Source organism: Megascapheus bottae, chromosome X (genome assembly GCF_031878675.1).
Source record: "Megascapheus bottae isolate mThoBot1 chromosome X, mThoBot2.hap1, whole genome shotgun sequence".
NCBI classification, from domain to species: Eukaryota; Metazoa; Chordata; class Mammalia; order Rodentia; family Geomyidae; genus Megascapheus; species Megascapheus bottae.
Window position 1 is genome coordinate 47,418,750 of NC_143547.1, and position 22,742 is coordinate 47,441,491.

The window sequence follows — 22,742 nt, forward strand, 5'->3', positions numbered from 1 at the left end:
AGCACCACTTCCGGCTTTTTGCTATGTATGTGGTGCCGAAGAATCGAACCTGGGTCTTCGTGCATGCTAGGCAAGCACTCTACCACTAGGCCAAACTCCTGGCCCCAATTTTTCCTGTATTTTTAAAGTGGCATTTTTCAGCCTTGAGATAATTGTAATTCACATGCAGTTCTGTGGACTCATGTATCATTCCCCTAATCCTAACATCTAAAACCATCATATAATCTCACCACAATTTCTTTTTGGGCAGTGTCACTCCTTCCCTTGCTGTCTCTCAGTTTTTTCCTCCCATCCTCACCCACATACTTTTGTATAGTTCATTTTCTTTCATTTTTCTTTCCTTCTTTCTTTCTTCCTTTCTTCTTTTCTGCTAGTCCTGGGGCTTGAATTTAGGACCTGGGCAATGTCCCTGAGCTGCTTTTGCTCAAGTATAACACTCTACCACTCGAGCTACAGCGCCACTTTTGCCCTTTTCTGTTTATGTGGTACTGAGGAATTGAACACAAGGCTTCATACATGCTAGGCAAGCACTCTAGCACTAACCACATTCCCAGCCCCTTTGTAGATCATTTTCCACATAGTGTCTAGTGAGTACTACTGCTGCATTTGCTCACCCTTTGAACTGTCCCTCCATTTCTGTGCCTTCCACATTAACCTTTTTTTTTTTTTTTTTGCCAGTCCTGGGCTTGAGCTCAGGGCCTGAGCACTGTCCTTGAATTTTCTCAAGGCTAGAGCTCTACCACTTGAGCCTCAGCACCACTTCCAGCTTTTTTGTATGTATGTGGTACCAAGGAATCGAACCTAGGTCTTCGCGCATGCTAGGCAAGCACTTTAACCACTAGGCAAAACTCCCAGCCCCACATTAACTTTTTATACAAAATTACCAAATAATGTTCTAGAAGTGGTGGGCATTTTACATTCCCACCAGCAGTTTAGGAATGATCCAGACCCCCACATTCTGGACATTGATGTTACCACTGTTTTTATATCAGCCATCCCATTATTTGCACACCATAGAATCTTTTGGCTTCTCTCAAGGCTTGTGCTCTGCCACTTGAGCCACAGCCCCACTTCCAGCTTTTCTATGTATGTGGTACAGAGGAATCAAATCTGGGTCTTCGAGCATGCTAGGCAAGCACTCTACCACCAGGCCACACTCCCGGCCATCATAGACTCTTTTTAATGTGGGCAATTGACTTGTTTTTCGAATATTCACAAATTTACAGTGTGGTGTGCTCATTCCAGGACATTTTTATTATCCCAAACAAGAGACCCAATACTCATTCATGCTTCTGTCTGTCTCTGACAACTGGGAACTCATTGCAATGAATTGTTTAATACATAAACTTTAATGTTTGGCTTCTTTCACTAATTAAGGGTGCTGAAGTTCAACCAAGTGTGGTGGCTCACGCCTGTAATACTAGCTACTCAGGAGGCTGAGCTCTGAGAATCATGGTTCAAACCTAGCCTGGGCACTAAAGAATGAGAGAGACTCATCTCCAACTAACCACTAGAAAACAGGAAGTGGGGCTGAGGCTTCAGGGGTTGGGCGGTAGCCTTGAGATGAAGAGATCAGGGACAGCGTCTCATGCCCGGCAAAAAAAAAAAAAAAAAGTGATAGAAAAGAATGTTGAGGTTCATCCATGTTACAGCAGCTGAGGTCTGTCATGGTGACCTTCTAATGTGTATGTTAGTTGTGGTTGGGTGTGTGTGCCAGTCAGGGCCTCGGTAGTGTCTCTGATGCCTTTGAGCGTTTTTGCTCAAGGCTACTGCTCTCATGACTGAGCTAGGGACTTTTCCTGCTTGGGCTGGCTTTGAACTGTAATCCTCAGACCTCAGTTTCTTTAGTAGGTAGTATTACATTTGCTCCTGGTTCAATTGTGTTTTTAAAAAGCTTTGGAATTGATTTTCAATTCCTTATTTATTTATTTAGTGGGTCATGGGGTTTGAACTCGGCCTGGGCACTGTCTCTGAGCTCTTCAGCTCAAGACTACCATTCCACCCCTGAGCCACAGGACCACTTAGATGTGGTTTCTCTTAGCTCTTTCAGCTATTCAAGAGTTTTAATTTCATGTTGAGTTTGATAGCTTGTGGGTATTTAGGAATTGCATCTTTTATTTATTTTTAATAAAAGTGATATATGTATGTATATAAGTCAAGTAATGAGTACATTTTTTTTTTTTTTGGACAATACCCTTTGGTCTCTCCCAATTTTTCCTCCTGTTCCCCATCCATAAGAACCCATGTCTTTTAAGTTACCAAATTTTGAAGGTGAAGTTATTGATAATCTTTTTAATGATTTTAGATGCTGTAAGGATATCCCCTGAATTATGCCTAATAAGGTAATTATATCTTCTATTTTTTTCTTCCAAAAGTTTATAAATTTTAACTCTTCCCTAAGAACTAGCTGTTTTTCTTTTTCTTTTCTTTTCTTACTTTTTTTTATTAAAGAATTTATTAACATTGATTTTTACATCATATTTCAAATGATGTGTTTAACAAACAAGTATTCAAGAAGGGAATCTCTATATACAATCACAGGCACTTAGTTTTTAGAACATAATCAAAATTAGGCTAAGGGTTTGTATATCACAGATACATATTAATCAATGTAATAAAACATTATGTCTGTAGAGTCATAAGTTTTTATGTCTATGTTGTGTTTATATTTCCCGTACCATGCCCATATCATTGGGTATGCCAATATTGAGTCCTCGCTCTTGCACTATTTGGATCTAATAGCCACATATTAAGGATTCCATGCACCTTTTGTTCCTTTGGTCTTGACTTGTCTCACTCAACATGATTCACTCTAGATTCATCCACTTCCCTGCAATTGCCATTATTTTATCTTGTCTGTTGGCTATGTAGAATTCCATTGTGTATATATACCACATTTTCTGTATCCATTCATCTGCAGTAGGGCATCTGGATTGTTTCCATTGCCTGGCTATTGTGAATAGTGCAGAAATAAATATAGCTGAGCAGGTGTCCTTATCATATCTTGGGTTATGATGTTTAGGGTAGATGCCCAGAAGTGGTCATTTTATGTCGTATGTAATAGAGAATAAAAAAATTAGGGGCGGGGAGTTTGGCCTACTGGTAAAGTGCTTGCCTAGCATGCATGAAGACCCAGGTTTGATTCCTCAGTATCACATACATAGGAAAAAAGCTGGAAGTGGTGCTGAGGCTCAAGAGGTAGAGCTCTAGCCTTGAGAAAGTCCAAGGACAGTGGCCCTGAGTTCAAGCCCCAAGACTGGCAAAAAAATAGTTCTGCTAGAATAGCATCAGATATTTAGGAAGAAACATAACAAGTGCAAGATTATACAATTATATAATATTGGAAATGGGACAATATTGTCTAGCCAGATGCTGAGCTGGCACTTAGCCAAACAATCTGAGAGAATGCAAGGCTCTGAGTTTCGATTTCAATACCAGCAAAAAAAAAAGTCAATTCCTCTGTTATTTTCCTGTTTTTAGTTTTACTAGCTTCTGGTCTTCATCTTTTCTTTTTTCTTTGATTTTTTTTTTTTTTTTTGCCTGTCCTGGGCTTGAGCTCAGGGTGAGAGCTCTAACACTTGGGCCTCAGCACCACTTCCAGCTTTTTTCTACGTATGTGCTACTAAGGAATCGAACCCGGGTTTTAGTGCATGCTAGGCAAGCACTCTACCACTAGGCCAAACTCTCCGTTCCCTCCTTTTTTTTCCCTCCCATTTCTGGGGCTTGAACTTAGTGCCTGGGTGCTGTTCCGAAGCTTCTTTTGCTCAAGAGTTCTAACACTACCTCTTGAGACACAGCACTACTTCTGGCCTTTTCTGTGTATGTGGTACTGAAGAAATAAACCTAGGACTCATGTATGCTAGGTAAGCATTCTACCTCTAAGCCACATTCCCAGCCTCCTATTTTGTGTGTGTGTGTGTGTGTGTGTGTGTGTGTGTGTGTGTGTGTGTGTGTGTTGTATTTTATTTTAAATTGCTATCTATTAATAATTTGAGGGGATTTCATTGTGATAATTCTATATAGATATACATATACTTCGAACAAATTCATTTTATTTCTATTCCTCCCTTCCCTCTTTCCCCTTTTTTCAAAGTCTTCAATAGGTTTTATTATGCTACTTTCATATGTATATATATGTACATATATACATATGTGTGATATAGATATATGTGGAAGAAGAGAGAACTTTAGTCTTCTTCACCCATTAATGTACTTTCTTTTTCTCTTCCCCTGGACAGTCTTCTGTTTTACTTTCATGTCCCATCATTATCACTTTCATCATTATCATAGTTTTAGGTCTAGGTTCCACAAAATGAGCAAGAATATGTGATTGTCTTGAGTTAGGAAGTTAGATTATGGGTTCAAGGTCTTCTTTTCATCCAGATATATTTTATGCTGTGAATTTCCCTCTCAGAACTTTTAGCTTTATCCACAAATTCTTGGTAGGCTTTTCATTACATTCTATCTTTTTTATTGCCTTTTTTATTTCCAATTTGATCCGTAGATATTGGTATGTTGTGTATTTTTTCAAGTGTTGATAGAATTTCTTATTTCCTTGTACTTTTCTAGTTAATTTCATAATGGTGAGATAATATTCTAGTTGACTTCAGTGCTTTTAAAAGTGCCAAAGTTGGGCTGGGAGTTTGGCCTAGTGGTTAAAGTGCTTGTCTAGCATGCATGAAGATCCGGGTTTGATTCCTCGTTACCACATATAGAAAAAAAGCCGGAAGTGGTGCTGAGGCTCAAGTGGTAGAGCTCTAGCCTTGAGAAAGTCCAAGGACAGTGCTCAGGCCCTGAGCTCAAGCCCAGGACTGGCAAAAAAAAAAAAAAAAAAAAAAGATAAAAGTGCCAAAGTTTATTTGTCAAGGTAGCAGGGTATAAAATTAACTCTCAAAAATCAACTGCCTTCCTATATGCCAACAATGAGAGGAACGAGGCAACAATCAGAAAAGCAACTCCTTTTGCAATAGCCTCAAAGAAAACAAAGTACCTAGGAATTAACTAAGAATGTAAAGGACCTTTTTGATGAAAACTTAAAAACCCTGAAAAAGGAAATTAAAGCAGAACTGAGGAAATGGAAAAACCTTCCATGCTTCTGGATTGGAAGAATTAACATCATGAAAATGGCGATCTTGCCAAGGGCTATCTACAAATTCAACGTAATACCCATCAATATCCCAATGTCATTCTTTAAAGAAATAGAAGAGGCAATCCAAAATTTCATATGGAATAATAAAAAACCCCGTATAGCAAAAACAATTCGTACCAGAAAGAAAAGTACAGGAGTAATTTCAATACCAAACTTTAGACTCTATTACACAGCTATAGTGACCAAAACAGCTTGGTACTGGCACAAGAACAGGCCTGAAGACCAATGGAATAGAACTGAGGACCAGATATTAACCCACAGACCTATGGTCGCCTAATCTTTGATAAGGGAGCCAAAAAAATAGAATGGAAGAAAGACAGCCTCTTCAAGAAGTGGTGCTGGCAGAATGGGTTAAGCACCTGCAGAAAATTAAAGTTGGATCCTTCTTTGTCACCCTGCACCAGGATTAACTCCAAATGGATCAAAGACCTCGAGGTAAAAGCAGATACACTGAAAACTTTACAAGAAGGAATAGGAGATACACTAGATCTCTTTGGCACAGGTTGATACTTTCTTTATAAGGACCAAGAAACAACAAATCAGAGAAAGTCTGGATAAGTGGGACTGCATTAGACTGCAGGACATAGCTAGCAAATTAACTAGAAAGCCTACAGAGTGGAAGAAGATCTTCACTAACCATACAACTCACAAAGGCCTCATATCTAAAATATATCAACAGCTCAAAAAATTGAATCACTCTAAAACTAATCTCCAAAGAAACAACCATCCCATTAAAAGATGGACCAAAGACTTAAAGAGAGTCTTCTCTGAAGAAGAAATGAGAATAGCCTATAGACACTTGAAAAAATGTTCGACATCTCTGGCCATAAAAGAAATGCAAATCAAAACAACTCTTAAGATTCCACTTCACTCCAGTTAGAATGGCCATGATCAAGAAATCTACTAACAACAGATGCTGGAGGGGATGTGGCCAGGAGGAATCACTACTACACTATTGGTGGGAGTGCATACTTGTTCAACCACTATGGAAAGCAGTATGGCATCTCCTCAAAAGACTAAACATAGAACTCCCCTATAACCCAGCAATTCCACTACTTGCCATTTACCAATCGTCCAGACACAAGGACATACTAAATCCACTAGCACAACGATGTTCATTGTAGCACTGTTTACCATAGCAAAGATATGGAACCAACCCAGATGCCCCTCAGTTGATGAGTGGATCAACAAGATGTAGTATTTATACACAATGGAATTCTATGCTGCTGTTAGAAAGAATGACATCGCCCCATTTGTAAGGAAATGGAAAGACTTAGAAAAAAATCATATTAAGTGAAGTAAGCCAGACTCAAGAACATAGGCTCAATGGTTTCCCTCATTTGTCATAATCAGTAGAAACCTTGGGCTCTCCTAGCAGAGATTTACAATAGAGCAAAACCTACATACATAAGGCTATATAGTATGAGGCTAAATTGGTTTAAGACCTCCAGGATATAGAAACAAAAGCTGTAAAATGAGTGATTGTTCTCCTTAATGTTATCTCTCATCCTTTTTGCTGTCCCTTGGCTATCTCTTATTGTTGCAGTATTTTACCTTGTGATCTGATATATTATTGTATATATGCTTATTTGGTTATTTGAAATAGGATAGCGAAGGGGGGGAAACAAGATGAGGGATGGGGGTGGGGGGAGGGAAATGGGGACCAAGATATGAGAAAGGGTATCAATGTTTGTGATGTATTGCACCTTCTGTCTGGTGAATATAATGTAACCCTTCTATTAATTACAATAAAAAATATATGGAAAAAAAGTGCCAAAGTTTAGATGCCTTACAACAGATGAAAGGATTAAGAAAATGTGGTACATATACATAATTGAATTTTACTCCTTTATTAGAAATAATACTTTTATGTTATTTTCAGGGAAATGGATGGTTCGACATAGAACAAATGGTGCTAAATGAAATAAGCCACGCTCGGAGACTTGTTTTCTCTCATATAGAAGTGGATCAAAAAATATAACTATGTGGAAGTGGCACTGTGGCTCAAGAGGTAGGGCAGTAGCTTTGAGCTGAAAAGCTTAGGGTCAGCGCCCAGGCCCAGAGTCCAAGTCCTATGACCAACCAAAAATCAGTCAATCAATCAAAAAAAATTTAGAAAATACACCTATGCATGATAATATACACAGTGCTTCATGCATTTCCACATAAATGGATTGAACCAAGGAGGATATACTTAGGGAAGAAATCCTCTGAACAACTAAAGTACTGTTTATCAAAAAAAAAAAAGAATACGAGGACTGGGAGTATGGTCTTCTGGTACAGTGCTTATGTCGTATCATGCAGGAAGCCCTGGGTTTGATTCCTCAGAAGTGGCGCTGTGGTGTAAAATTGTAGAGCTCTAGACTTGAGAAAGCCCAAGGACAGTGCCCTGACCCTGAGTTTAAGCCTTAGGACTAGTGGGGTTGGAAGGGACATGGAAACATGTTTTTGGGTGAGGGTCAAAAGAGGAAACAGTAATAGAGGGAGGAATAGTGAGCAGATGCAGTTACTGTATTCAATATCTACTAGGTAAAAAAATGAACTATGTCACTTGTGGGTGGGGGAAAACAAGGGAGGGTTAACATTATCAAGAAGCATTATGCTCACATCCTGATTTATGGAATTGTGACCACTTTATTCAATTCTTTAATAACACTTTTAAAAAAACTGTCAAAGCTTGTTTATTGACCCAAGAGAATATCTTTTCTTCTCTATGATTTGATGTACCTATTTCTATTCATCTGAATTCTTCCATGCAGTAATTGGAAAAAATTACATTTGTGATATAAGTCAAAGAATTACACTCTTGTAATCTCTTCTGTAGTTGCTCAGAAACCAGTCTCATGGTAAGTATCAATTTTATTCACTCTGCTTCAGTTTCTTAATTTCATTTTACATAGTTTCCTGTAGGTGGTAGCAAAGGGACACAAAAAGTAAAACAACTTTTTCCTCCTCCCTTTGTGTTTTAAAGAAAGATACAAATGATTACATTTCTGCTGTTTTGAAAGCTGGAATATTCCCTTGGAAAATAACCCTTTTAAGTGTCTTTGCCAGTTTTAGAGATGAAAAAGATTATTATTTTTAAATGGCCTTTTGAAAATTGTTAGGTTGAATTTACTTTTATGTGTTTTTATTGGTCATTTTTCCCCATAATTTATCTTTTCATTTTCATTGTTAATATTCTTGCTGCAGAGGATAACTGATTTTCCTTATTATTATTATAGATTAAAACATAATTCTTTTCTACAAATATATGTATATATATCCTACATATATGTATATATATATGCACACACATAAAAATTAAAAATGTCAGAAACATTGTAAGGAGCATACAAAACCTAAGGATAAAAATTATATATTTTATCAGTTTTGCTTCCAGATTTTGAAGTGAAATCAATATCAGATCTTCTCTATCTCACTGAACTTTTTTTCTAATTTAATTTTATTGTCAAGGTGATGTACAGAGGGGTTATAGTTACATACTTAAGGTAATGAGTACATTTCTTGTCGAATATTTTTACCCCCTTCCTACTTTTTTCCTACTTTTCCTCCCAAAACTTTTTTCCTTTAAACTAATTAAAGATTTAAAAATAATAACTAGATATTTGTAATTTGTTGATTTTCTTTTTTTTTTTTTTTTTTTGCCAGTCCTGGGCTTGAGCTCAGGGCCTGAGCACTGTCCTTGGACTTTCTCAAGGCTAGAGCTCTACCACTTGAGCCTCAGCACCACTTCTGGCTTTTTTCTATATGTGGTACCGAGGAATCGAACCCGGATCTTCATGCATGCTAGGCAAGCACTTTAACCACTAGGCCAAACTCCCGGCCCCAATTCGTTGATTTTCTGTTTTGGCAATATTGGAATTTAAACTCAGGGCCTCATACTTGCTAGACAGGTACTCTACTACTTGAGCCACACTCAGCCCTTCTACTTTTTAGTTTTCAGATAGGATCTTGAGTTTATGCCAGGCCTGCTTGGACTACACTATTCCTATTTATTTGGCTAGCTGGGATGACAGACACACATTACCAGTGCCAGGCTTTTATTAGTTAAAATGAGCTTGTACTAACTTTTTGCTCAGGCTGGCCTTGATTCATGATCCTCCTTCTCTGTGTCCCTGGTACTTATGATTACTAATCTGAACTACTGTGTCTGATTTTTTTCTTTTGCGGTGACTTTTTAAAATTGTTATTATAAAAGTGATATACAGAGGGGTTACAATTACATATGTCAGGTAAAGAATGCATTTCTTTTTAGACAGTGTCACCCCTACCGTTGTTTCTTGCCAAGTTTTTTCTCCTCCCATCTCCACCCACAAGTTGTATAGTTCTCTTTCTCTCTTTCTTTCTCTCTTTTTCTTTCTTTTCTTTTCTTTCTTTCTCATGGGGCTTGAACTCTGGGCCTGAGTGCTGTCCCTGAGCTCTTCAGTTCAAGACTACAGGCCTACCCCTTGAGCCACAGCCCCACTTCTTGTTTTCTAGTGAGTAATTAGAGGTAAGAGTCTCCTGGTCTTTAGTTCAGCCTCCTGAGTAGTTAGGATTATAGGCGTGAGCCACCACCCCTGGCTTGTATAGTTCATTTTCAACATAGCGTCTAGTGAGTACCACTGCTGTATTTGTTTACCCTTTGTCTGATTATAGTTATCCTTCCAAATTATGTTTGAATAATTTTGACAATACCTCTCCCATTTAGGACTTTTTTAGATGTATGTTGCTTGAAATCCATATTAATTTAGGAAGAAGTTACCTCTGTAAAATAATTAGTTTTCCCATCCAAGACTTATTCTTTTCCTTATTGATTTATCACCTTTATTCTCTCCAGTAAACTTTTGTCATTTCCTGTATTTAAATACAGAGTATTTCTTCGTAAATACATTTAACATTTTCTGTTTCCCACAGAGTAGCTAGAAAATGATTTGACAAGGAGTGGGGAAATGACTGCCCATTAATTTGCTCTTGTACTGAATGAAATGATTAATATGTCTTCAGTTTGTAATTTAGTACTCACTTTATTGGAACTCTTTTTTTTTGGGGGGGGGGAGTCCTGGGGCTTGAATTTAGGGCCTGAGTGCTGTCCCTGAGCTTTGTCTCCTTTACACTAGTGCTCTACTACTTTGAGCCACAGTGCCACTTCTTTTCTGGTGGTTAATGGAGATAAGTGTTTTGTGGGCTTTGCTGCCTGGGCTGGCTTTGAACCACAATCCTCATATCTCAGGTTTGTGAATAGCTAGGATTACAGGCATAAACCACCAGCACCTGGCTTGAAACTTGTTTTATTATAATATTTTTAGTAATAATCATTTATTTTTGAAATATTGGGCAATGCTGAGAAGGGAAAAGAAGAAAAATGGTCATCACTGATTTCCAACGTGCTGTCAACTGGAAACTATATAATTCCTCTGTATTCTTTTGGGGTTTCTTCATGTGTACGTACACACACACACACACACACACAGATAATACATATATTCATAGTAATGTAGTTATAAATGGAAACATGCTTCTAAAAAAAAATGTCCACCAGGTGCCAGCCAGTGCAAGAAAGTCTGTGAGACTCTGATCTCCAGTTAAACACTCCTCCCCCTCCCCCCCAAAAAAGCTTGAAGTAAAGTTGTGGCTCAAGTGGTAGAGTGCTAACCTTGAGCAGAAAAGCCCAGATACATTGTTCAGGCCCTGAGTTCAAGTCCCAGGACCAACATGCAGTAAATTAAAAAAAAAAATCAGTGTAGAAAATGTGTCAAGATATAAAAAGAAAAAGTACAGATTTTTGCCTTTCACAAATTTAATTCTTAGTAGCCCCATCCGGAACCAGACAACTAGTACTAACAGTTCATTACTTAAATATGCAACTTTACTTGGCCCTCTGTAGCATTTTCTCCCTCACCCCACTCATGTGTGCATGCATGCGTGCACTTGTATGTGTGTGTGTGTGTGTGTGTGTCTGTCTGTCTGTCTCTCTCTCTCTCTCTCTCTCTCACACACACACACATACACTATGGTTTAGTTCTGGGGTGTGGTGGTCTGTCTCTGTCTCTCTTTCTGTCTCTCACACATACACTATATGGTTTAATTCTGGGGTGTGAACTCAAGACCTAGGCACTGTTCCAGAGGGTGTTTTTTGTTTTGGGTTTTTTTTTTTTAATTTAAGTATTAACATTGATTTTTATATCATATTTCAAATGACGTGTTTAACAAACAAATGTTCAAGGAGGGAATCTATATAATCACTGGCACTTAGATTTTAGAACAAAATTAAAATTAGGCTGAGAGTTTGTATGTCATAGATACATATTAATCTATGTAATAGAGTCATAAATTTTTATGTCTATGTAGTTGTTTATATTTCCAATACCATGTCCATAGCATCGGGTATGCAAATATTGAGTTCTTGCTCTTGTACTGTTTGGATCTAATAGCCACATGTTAAGGATACCATGTGCCTTTTGTTCTTTTAGTCTTAACTTGTCTCACTCATCATGGTTCACTCTAGAATGTTTTTTGTTTTTTGTGTTTTTGATTATTATTGTTTAAGACTAGCACTCTACCACTTGAGCTGTAACTACTTCTGGCTTTTTCCTGGTTAATTAGAGATCAGTGTCTCATAGACTTCTCTGCTTAGGTTGGCTTTGAATCATGATCCTCAGATCCTGACCTACTGAGTAGCTAGGATTATAGACAATGAGCCACCAGCGCCTATCCTCTTAGTTATTTTTGAGTCTTTCATATTTGTATGAAGAGAATGCATTGTGTGCCCGTTTAGCATTAGCTATTAATATTTATAATTATGCTATTCAGATTCTTGTTACCACTAATTATTGTGCTTTTCCTACTTGTTCTATAGATTTGGGAGGAAACAATTCAAATGTCTACCACATGGTTAATTGGAGACAGAATCTCAAAGACTTTTCTGCTCAGCTGACTTCAAACCACAGTTTCCAACAGGTATGAGCCATTGGTGCCCAGCTACTTTTAGTGTCCTCACAAGATAATCCATCAAGTTTAGCTATCCCATGTACAATTTGACCATACTTTCGGCCTAATGATATCATTAATCTCTTTTCTGTCTATGTATTTGCTCATTCTAGACATTTTCTTCTCCTTCTTTCCTTCCATCTTTATTTGCTAGTCCTGGGGCTTGAACTCAGGACCTGGGAACTATCTTTGGGCTTTCTCAAGGTTAGTGGTCTACCACTTGAACCACAGCACCGCTTCCACCTTTTTTTCTGTATGTGGTACCAGGAATTGAACCTAGGGCTTTGTGCATGCTAGGCAAGCACTCTACCACTAGGCTATGTTCCCAGCCTTTATTTTTTTTTGTGTGCCAATCCTGGAGTTTGAACTTAGGACTTGCATACTGTTCCTGAGCTTTTGCTCAAGGCTAGCGCTCTACCACTTGATCCACAGTGCCACTGTCTATTTCTGTATAGTTGGTTGGAGATAAAAGTCTTATGGACTTTCCTGCCCAGCCTGGCTTCAAACCCTGATCCTCAGATCTCAATTTCCTAAGTAGCTAGGATTACAAGCATGATGTGTGAGCACCCGGCTGATTCTAGGCATTTAAGATAAATGGAATATGCAACATTTGGTCCTTCCTGACAGTTTGGTTTCACTTAACATAATCTCCTCCAGGTTCATCCAGCTTGTAGCTTGGGTCAGTAATTACATACCACTTACCATCTGATGAAATATTTGGGTAGCTTTTCACCTTTCAGCTATTGTAAATAATGGTACTCTGATCATTTCTGTGATTCTTCTTTGTGCATATATATTTTCATTTGTTTTGGGGTTTATAGCTAGAAGTAGAATTGCTGGGCCAAATATTTCACATTTCCAGAAGCTGCCAGGCTGCTTTTAAAGCAGCTATACCAGTTTACATTCTCACCACTAGCTAAAAGATTCCTGATTTCTCCACACTCTTGCCAACAATTATTGTATTTGTATTTTCTGTCCTAGCCATCTTAGTGAGTAAGAAGTGGTATCTGATTGTAGTTTTGATTAGCATTTCTCTGATGACTAAATGATGGTGTTTATCTTTTCATGTGTGTTTTTGGATATTTGTAAATCTTTGGAGAAATGTTTATTCAAGTCTCACACATGAAAACAGGGGGTTGTTTTTATTAATAAGTTTAGGAGGTCTATGTAGATATAAATACATTATGAGATAAATGATTTGGAAATACTCCCTTCCTGTGAGGTGTCTTTCACTTCATTTTTTTAAGAGTAAAATCTGTAATGTTTATTTATCTTATTATTTCTGTAAGGTAATTGAGATGCTGGAATAGATACAGAATTCATACATACTTGCAAATAGAGAAATTCCCCGATCCATATGGTTTTAAGTAAGTATACTAGTCATTAAGAAGATATGCTTTAATGTCAAGAAGAAACAGTTTGACCTTTATAGTGGCCACATACTAGTTATGAATTGTCCTTATATTTTGGAGCCTAGGCTCCAAGATGATCCTAGATTTCATAGATTTGGAATGAACATAAAATGTAATATTTAAGAATGAATGTCATACAGAACAAAAAAAAAAGAAAAGAAGTGTTGTTGTGGGTGTAGAGATCTGAACACTTGGCAGTGGGGTCTGAGAATATAAAATGGTACAGCTGATGTGGAAAACTGTATGGTAGCTCCTCAAAAAGCAAAAATAGGATTATCATATAATTCAAAAATTGTACTTCTGGGCATATACCCAAAAGAACTGAAATTGAGATCTCAAAAAGACATATTGGCCAGGTTCCAGTGGCTCCTGCTTGCAATCCTAGCTACTCAGGAAACTAAGATCTGAGGTTGGTGATTTGAAGCCTGCCTGGATAAAAAAAAAGTTCTCAAGACTCCATCATCACAATAGCCAACAAGGGTCTGGGAATATGACTTAGTGGCAGACTGCTTGCCTAGCATGCATGAAGCCCTGGGTTTGATTCCTCAGTACCACATAAACAGAAAAAGCCAGAAGTGGCACTGTGGCTCAAGTGGTAGAGTACTAACCTTAAGCAAAAGAAGCTCAGGGACTGTGCCCAGGCCCTAAGTTTATGCTCCAGGACTGGAGAGAGGTAGAGAGGGGCAGGAGGAGGGATAAAATAAGCAAAAAGCTGAGTGCGAGGCTGGCTCAAGTTGTAGAGCCCTAGCCATGATCAACAAAAACATAGCAGAGGCTGGGAGCATAGCCTAGTGGTAGCATACTTGCCTAGCATGCATGAAGCCCTGGGTTCAATTCCTCAGTACCCACATACAGAGAAAAACCGGAAGTGGTGCTGTGACTCAAGTGGCAGAGTGCTATCCTTGAGCAAAAAGTGTCCAAGGACAGTGCCCAGGCTCTGGGTTCAAACCCAGTTACAGCCAAGAAAAAAGGAAAGAAAGAAAGAAAGAAAGACAAACACACACAGATACTGGGGCTGGCACTGTGGGAATGTGGCTTAGTAGTAGAGTGCTTGCCTAGCATGCATGAAGCCCTGGGTTCAATTCCTCAGTACCACATAAACAGAAATTACCAGAAGTGGCACTGTAGCTCAAAGTGGTAGAGCTCTAGTCTTGAATTAAAGCTCAGGAACGATGCTTAGGTCTTGAATTCAAGCTCCAGAACTGGCAAAAAGGAAAAAAAGACAAAAGACATGTGTACACCCATGTTTCTAGCAGCGTGACTTTACCGAAAACATAGGAATGGCTCAAATATTCATGAGTAGACTAATATACAAGCAATATTATATATACATATATATAAGCAGTGGAATCTTACTCAGCCTCAAAAGAAACTATACTATGACATGCTACAATGTAGGTGAACCTTAGGAGATCATGCTAAGTGAAACAAGCCAACCTCAGAGAGACAAACACCTTATGACTCTATTGATAGTCTTTACTTACAGGGGGTCAAGATCGCAGTCATAAAGTGGTAGGACTGAAGGCTTGGCGCTTTTTGATTAATTGGTACTGGGTCAAAGAAAAAACACAATTAAGAAGTAAGTTTTATATGTGCATTTTACCACATCATTTCTTTTTTGTTTTTACTTTATTATTATTTTAAAGGTGATATATACAGAAGGATTATAATTAAATGAGTCAGGTAATGAGTGCTTTTCCTTTCATACAGTGTCTTCTTTTCTCCTAGTACTTCCCTCCTAGCTCTACCCAGCATTTATTTTCCTTTGAAGGAAAAATATTTTAGTTTAGATTTTAAAAATATATAGTTTAACCGGGCTCAGTGGCTTGCCTATAATCCTAGCTACTCAGGAGACTGGAGACTGAGATATGATGATCGTGGTTCAAAGCCAGCCCAGGCACTAAAGAATGGGAGACTCATTGTTTATTTATTTGATTTAACTTAAATTTTTGTGGGAGTCATAGGGCTTGAACTCGGAGCCTGGGCACTGTTCCTGAGCTCTTCAGCTCAAGGCTACGTACTACTCCTGGGCCTGGGCGTTGTCCAGAGAGCTCTTCAGTTCAAGGCTACCACCCTAATGCTAGAGCCACAGCCTTACTTCCCCTTTTCTAGAGGTTAATTGGAGATAAGAGTCTCATAGTCTTTAGTGCTCAGGCCGCCTTGAATGGAGATCCTCAGATCTCAGCCTCCTAAGTAGCTAGGATTAGAGACTTGAGTCATCAGTGCCTAGCTAAATAATTCTTTATATATTCTTTGTTTCAGTTTGCTGTTACATTTTTGAGGATTTTTGTGTCTCTTATGAAGAGCCAATTAAATCCAGGGCTTCAGTGTGCTAAGGAAGAGCTCTATTTTCAGCTACATTCTCAGCTCTCCATTTCTTCTTGTTTCAGTTCTTTTTGCCTTTCTAGAAAGTTGTCCATTTTGATAAGTCCACATGCTCAATCACCTATGATGGTGCATGCCTATAATCTCAGTATTTGAGAGGCTAAGGTAGAAAAAATATCATGGATTTGAAGTCAGCTTGGACCACATTGTTTCTGATAGTTATTGATTTGTGTAGGTCTCTCTTGTAAACAGTAAGTACTTTTTGCTATTTTGTTAAAAAATTCTTGTGGGCTAGAGGCATGGATCAAGTGCTAGAGCACCAGATGTGAGCAAAAAAGCCGAGTGGAAGCATGAGTAAAGCCCTGAGTTCACACCGCAGTCCTATATGATACATGGATGTGGATTTATTTCATTTGATTTTCTAGGATGTAGAGATTCATATTTTGCTTGTGTGTGTGTGTGTGTGTGTGTGTGTGTGTGTGTGTGTGTGTTGTTTTGTTTTTAGGTCTTTTTAGTTCTCCCCTTTCCCCAGAGTTGAGGCCTGAACTCAGTGCCTTGCATTTTCTAGGCAAGGAAGTGATTTCCATGAAGCTAAATCTCCCTTCTGGATATTAATACTTTTTTTTCTTCTTTCATAAAATGTGGGAAGCCCCTGAGGGTGTGGCTCAATAGAAGAGCATATATTTTGTAAGTGTGAGGACCTAGGTTCAATCCCTAGCACTATATAAAAAGCAAAAAAACAAAACAAAACAAAAAAACCCTCCAGAATCCTGAAAAATGTGGGAAGCTTCCAGAAATTATGTTTTCTTTTTTATTAGCATGTTAGTTGTACAAAGAGGGAATTTATTTTGATATTTCCACTGTTGTATAAATATATCAGCATAAACCTCTGTCACTCTCCCTTCCCCTCCTTGCACATTCTTTTTTTTTTTCTTTTGCCAGTCCTGGGCTTGAGATCAGGACTTGATCACTGTCCTTGGACTGTCTCAGGGCTAGAGCTATACCACTTGAGCCAAAGCACCACTTCTAGTTTTTTCTCTTTATGCGATACTGAGCCATTGAATCCTAGACTTAATGCATGCTAGGCAAGCACTCTACCACTAGGCCAATCTCCAGGCCCTATTTTTATTTTTTTTTATTATTTTTTTTTTTTTTTATTGATTGTGGGATTTGAACTCTGGGCCTGGGTATTGTCCCTGAGCTCTTCAACTCAAGGCTGCAGCCCTACCCCTTGAGCCACAGCACCACTTCCGGTTTTCTGGTGATTAATTGGAGATAAGAGTCTCACAGACTGTTTAGTGCCTGGGCTGGCTTTGAGCTGTGAACCTCAGATCTCAGCCTCCTGACTAGCTAGGATTACAGGTGTGAGCCACCGCACCTGGTGAATTCCTTTTTTTTTTTTTCGGAGAACTAGCACTGTACACTTGAGCCACAGCTGTACTACCTCCACTTGGATTTTTAATATTCATCTTTTGAATTTCCATTGTTTCCATTTTGTATGTTAGTTTTTAAATTCATATTAATTTCATGGGACTTTATCTTCATATCTTCCTTCTTTAAACATGGTTTACTTTGTGTGTGTGTGTGTGTGTGTGTGTGTGTGTGTGTGTGTGTGTGTGTGTGTGTGTGTGTGCGCGCGCGTGCGTGTACGTACGCGCATGTGCGTGCCATCCCTGGACTTGAACTCAAAGGCTGGGGTCCTGTCTCAAGAGCATTTTTGTTCAAGACTAGTACTCTGCCACTTGAGCCACAGTACCACTTCTGGCTTTTTCTCAGTGATTTATTGGAGATGAGTCTCACAGTCTTTTGCCCCGGCTGGCTTCAAACTACCATCCTTAGATCTCAGCTTCCTGAATAGATAAGATTACAGACGTGAGCTACCAGCTTCTTGTTTTTGTTTTTTGTTTTTTTCTTTTTTGCTCAGGGCTGGCACTCTAGCCCTTGAGTCATACTTCTATTTTAAGCTTTTTTTTTTTTTTTGGTGGGTCAAGGGGCTTGCACTCTGGGCCTGGGGCACTGTTCCTGAGCTCTTCAGCTCAAGGTTACCACCCTATCCCTGGAGCCATAGCACCACTTCCGGTTTTTTAGAGGTTAATTGGAGATAAAGAGTCTCACAGACTTTGTTGCCTGGGATGGCTTTGAACTGCAATCCTCAGATCTCAGCCTCCTGAGTAGCTAGGATTATAGACCTGAGCCACCTCGCCCAGCATCCTCATTCTTTTTGCTTTAGTTATTTTTCATTTGTACTTGGACTGAGCTAGACCATGTTTTCCACATAGCTAGGATAACAGGTACCATCATACCTACCTTTTTATTGAGAGTCTCCTGAACATATTTCTCATCCTTAGGCTGGCCTCAAACCACAAGTCTTTCAATTTGTACCTCCAGAGTAGCCAAGGTTATTTATGGGCAAGAGTCTGCAAAGCTTGCTTTGGATCTGGGTGCATGTATGTACGTGCATGTGTATGCACATGTTGCATGCCAGTCCTAAGGTTTGCACTCAGGACCTGGTTGCTGTTCCTGAATATTTTTGCTCATGGCTAGTACTCTACCACTTGAGCCACAGCTCCACTTCTGGCTTTCTGGTGGTTAATTAGAGATAAGAATCTCTGGCCAGGTTCTGGTGACTCAGGTCTGTAATCCTAGCTATTCAGGAGGCTGAGTTCTCAGGATCACAGTTCGAAGCCAGCCAAGGCAGGAAATTCTGTGAGGCTCTTCTTTCTAATTAGTCACAGAAAAAGCTGGAAGTGGCTCTGTGGCTCAAGTGATAGAACACTAGCCTTGAGCAAAAGAAGCTCAAGAGACAGTGTTCACACATAGAGTTCAGTCCCAGGACCAGCAAAAATAAATAAATAAAATCCTGAAGACTTTCCTGCCTGGCCTGATTTTGAACTATAATCCTCAGATCTTAGCCTCCTATAGCTAGGATTATAGGGGTGAGCTATGGGAATTTTTTCTTTTCTTTTTTGATCCCTGGGCTTGAATTCTGGGTGTGGGCCTTGTCCTTGAGCTCTTTTTGCTCAGCTCTAAGCATGCCACAGTGCTTCTCCCAAGGCTTTTTGTGAATAGTTTATTGGTGATAAGGTCTCACGGACTTTCCTGCCCTGGCTAGCTTTGAACTGTGGGCCTTAGAACTCAGTCTCTTTAGTAGCTGAGGTTACAGGTGTGAGCCACCAATGCCTGGCATAGGAATTTTTATTTCTGTAAAAACTGCCTTTGGGATTTTGATTGGGATCTGACAACTTTCAATGCCCTTTTATGGTAAAAAACACTTAACAAAGTAGAAATAAAAGAAAATTACTTCACTGTCATGAACGTCATGTAGGAAAGTGTCAACTAACAATATAAAGCCAAAAGCTTTTTCTCTAAGATGGAGACATGAATGCCTACTGTAGCTGCTTTTTGTTTACATAGTACTGGAAGCCCTAGCCAGAACACATAGACAAGCAAAAATAAAGATAAAATGATCTAAATTGGGAGGGTAAAGGTTAAAAAAAATCACCCCATAATCTTTTATGTAGAAAATCTTAAATCACACACACACACACACACACACACACACACACACACACACACACCCCATCTGTTGGAACTAATAAACGAATCCGGTAAAGTTTCATGACATAAATTCAACATAAAAGAATTATTTGCATTTCTTACTCAGAAGGAACAATATGAAAAGATAATTAGGTAAAAAGGTGTATCTCAAAGAGAATAACATCAAATAGCATAAGAAAGGAATCGTATACTTGGGAATAAATTTAGCCATGGAGACAAGACATTTGCAGTGGGAAAAAATACAAAGCATTGCTGAAAGAAGACACAAATAGAAAGATATTCCATGCTCATGCTGAAGACTTGAAAGTGTTGAAATTTCTGTACTCATAGTGATTGCCAGAGGTTTAAAAAGGAACATTGAGAAGCTGGTGGCTCTCTGTTCCCGGACAGCTCTTGCTTGATTTGTGCTACATTAGCTTTTCTGATCCAAGCACATAGGGCAAGGGAGAAGAACAGATTGTAGCAGTAAATGAAACAGTACTACCTCCAATTGTCTACTCTGACTTTCTAAAATTACTGTCTGCAAGATGATTTTGCACCCTTGGACTCTGGAAATGTATACCAAGGTGAGAAGAAAACTATGATCCTGGCACACATTCTATTGGGTTATTCTGCCTCCTTGGAACCACAGGACTAACATGCAAATCATTCAGCTATCAATAATTGAGCATATATTATATTATAAGTGCCAGGTATTGTCTCAGTGTAGGAAAGTTAATAATGAAGATTATTATTTTCATAGTACTTTCAGTCTATTAAGGATGCAAAGCGTTAAAATGATAATTTCAAATAATAAGTGCTTGAAGCTAAGAAAATGGTAATATTTGTTGTTGTTGATGATGATGATGAAGTTGAAGTGTTTTTCCATATGCTTCAAAAAGGGTAGGCATCCAGGGGGTAAGAGATTCCACAATTGCAGAAGTTCAATAAGAGTAAATTTGACATACTCCCAGGAAATAAAGTCACAGTAGCCAAATTATATTGATCCAAGGACTAAATAAATGGCAGGAAGAAAAGCAAACCCACAGCCAGAATCCACAATATGAAAGCCTATCATTTGAAGTGTGTTAAGTCAGAGTATCTTGGTTCAGGTCATATGTATTACAAGATCATTTTGGCTGCAGTGCGGAGAACAGAAGTGACCAAGAGATGGCAGCGAGGGAGTCTGGGGGTAAGCTCTTCTTGCTAATATATCTGACAGTGCCTTAGATAGCTGTGATGTGGTAGGAGCAGCTGAGATGGTTGAAATATAAGTAGCTTCATGATATAGTTAGAAAGCTGAGTGGACTTTGCAGTAAATTAAGTGTTGAGGATGAGGGAGAGATAAAAGTCTTGGATTGTTTTTAGGTGTTTTGTTTAAGTGGCTGTGTGCAGGGCCATGAAGCTGACAGACATGGGGATGACTGGAGGAGAAGCACCCTTAGGATGGAAAGTTGAGGCTCAAGAAACAGGAAGTCTGCAGTGTAAGTTTGGATGCCACTGGTTTATAATCAGTTAAGGTGGCTGTACACAGTTTATTAGGACAAGGCAACAATAAGCTTCGTTATATTGATTAACTCTTTTACAAAAGATTTCTCTGTAGTATGCAATACTGTTTGGTAGTATTTTTACCCACACTAGAATCTCAGAATTGGAATCCATCCTCCCAAAGACCCCTGTTGCTTTGCTTGCTTTTCTTTTTTCCTTACCCTTTCTTCTTTCCTTTTTCTTATTTATCTGTCCATCTCTTCCTCCTCCCCTCCCCTTCCCTTCCTCCCTTCCTCCCCTCCTCCCCTCCTTCCCTGTTCCTTTTTTTTTTTTTTTTTGCCAGTCCTGGGCTTAAGCTCAGGGCCTGAGCACTGTCCTTGGATTTTTCTCAAGGCTAGAGCTCTACCACTTGAGCCTCAGCACCACTTCCGGCTTTTTTCTATGTATGTGGTACTGAGGAATCGAACCCGGGTCTTCGTGCATGTTAGGCAAGCACTTTAACCACTAGGCCAAACTCCCGGCCTGTTTTTCTTTTCTTTTTGTCTATTGTGGGGCTTGAATTCAGGGCTTGGGCACTGTCCATGAGCTCTTTTGATGAAGCTAGTGCCACAGTTCTTCTTTTGGTTTTTGAGTAGTTAATTGGAGATATGAGTATCATGTAGACTTTTCTGCCCAGGCTGGCTTTGAACTGCAATCTTCAGATCTCAGCCTCTGTGTGCATGTGTGTGCGTGTGTGTGTGTGTGTGTGTGTGTGTGTGTGTGTGTGTGTGTGTGTGTGTCGGTAGCTGGACTTGAACTCTGGGCCTGGGTATTGTTCCTGCGCTCTTAGCTCAAGGCTACCGCCCTATCCCTTGAACCACAGCACCACTTTCAGTCTTTGGTGGTTAATTGGAGATAAAAGTGTCACGGTCTTTAGTGCCTGGGCTGGTTTTGAACTGTGAGCCTCAGATCTCAGCCTCCTGAGTAGCTAGGATTACAAGCGTGAGCCACTTCTCCCTGCAGATCTCAGCCTCTTTAGTAGCTAGGATTTTAGGCCTGGGCTAGTGGCACCTGGCTTGCTACTGCATTAGAAAGTAACTTTATGTTCTGCTCTGAATCCTTTGTTATCAGTTCAGTAGTATCCCTAGCATCTTTGCCAGTGATCAGTTCCATTTCAGAAACCACTTTCTTTTTCTTCCATTCACATTTTATCATGCGCTTGGAGCAGTGGAACCACCTCTTCAGAGTCTTACTGTTTCCATGGTGTGTGCTGTTACTTCCTTCACCCAAGTCTTACATTCTTCAGAAATGTCTGTGAGAGTTAAGGTCAACTTCAAAACTCCTGCTAATGTTGATATTTTGATCTCCCATGACTCACAAATATTTATTTTTTTTCTCTCCTTGTACTAATGGGTCTTGAACTCAGGGCCTTACTCATAGCTTTTTCTCTCATAAATGTTCTTAACGGCATCTAGAATGGATACCTTCCAGAAGCTTTTCCTGTTTATTTTGCCAGATCCATTGGAGGATTCACTGTTTATGGCAGCTATAGCTTCACAAAATACATTTCTTCAATGATAAGACTTGAACATTGAAATGACTACTTTATCTACGGGCTGCAGAATGGATATTGTGTTACCTTGTACGAAAACAACATTAATCTTGTGCATCTCCACCCGAGCTCTTGGATCACCAAGTTATAACATTTTTAAAAATAACAGCACTTAAAAGTATTTAGGAAACCATGCTGTAAACAAATGTGCTGTCACCCTTGCTCTGTTTTTCCACTTACAGACTACAGGCAGTGTGGAACTGGCATCATTCTTAAAGGCTTCAGGATTCTCAAAATGGTAAATACATGTAGGCTTCACCTTGAGGTC

General features: G+C 39.1%; 1 long non-coding RNA gene across 2 annotated transcripts in view; it reads left to right on the forward strand.

Annotated features, from left to right (window-relative positions):
* The window catches only part of LOC150041016 (uncharacterized), an 83,593-nt gene that overhangs the window by 23,699 nt on the left and 37,152 nt on the right, over positions 1 to 22,742 (forward strand). For both annotated transcript variants that reach the window (XR_016533894.1, XR_016533895.1), the window contains exon 2: positions 11,991 to 12,091. This is a non-coding gene — a long non-coding RNA (uncharacterized LOC150041016). The remainder of the gene's footprint in view (positions 1 to 11,990; positions 12,092 to 22,742) is intronic.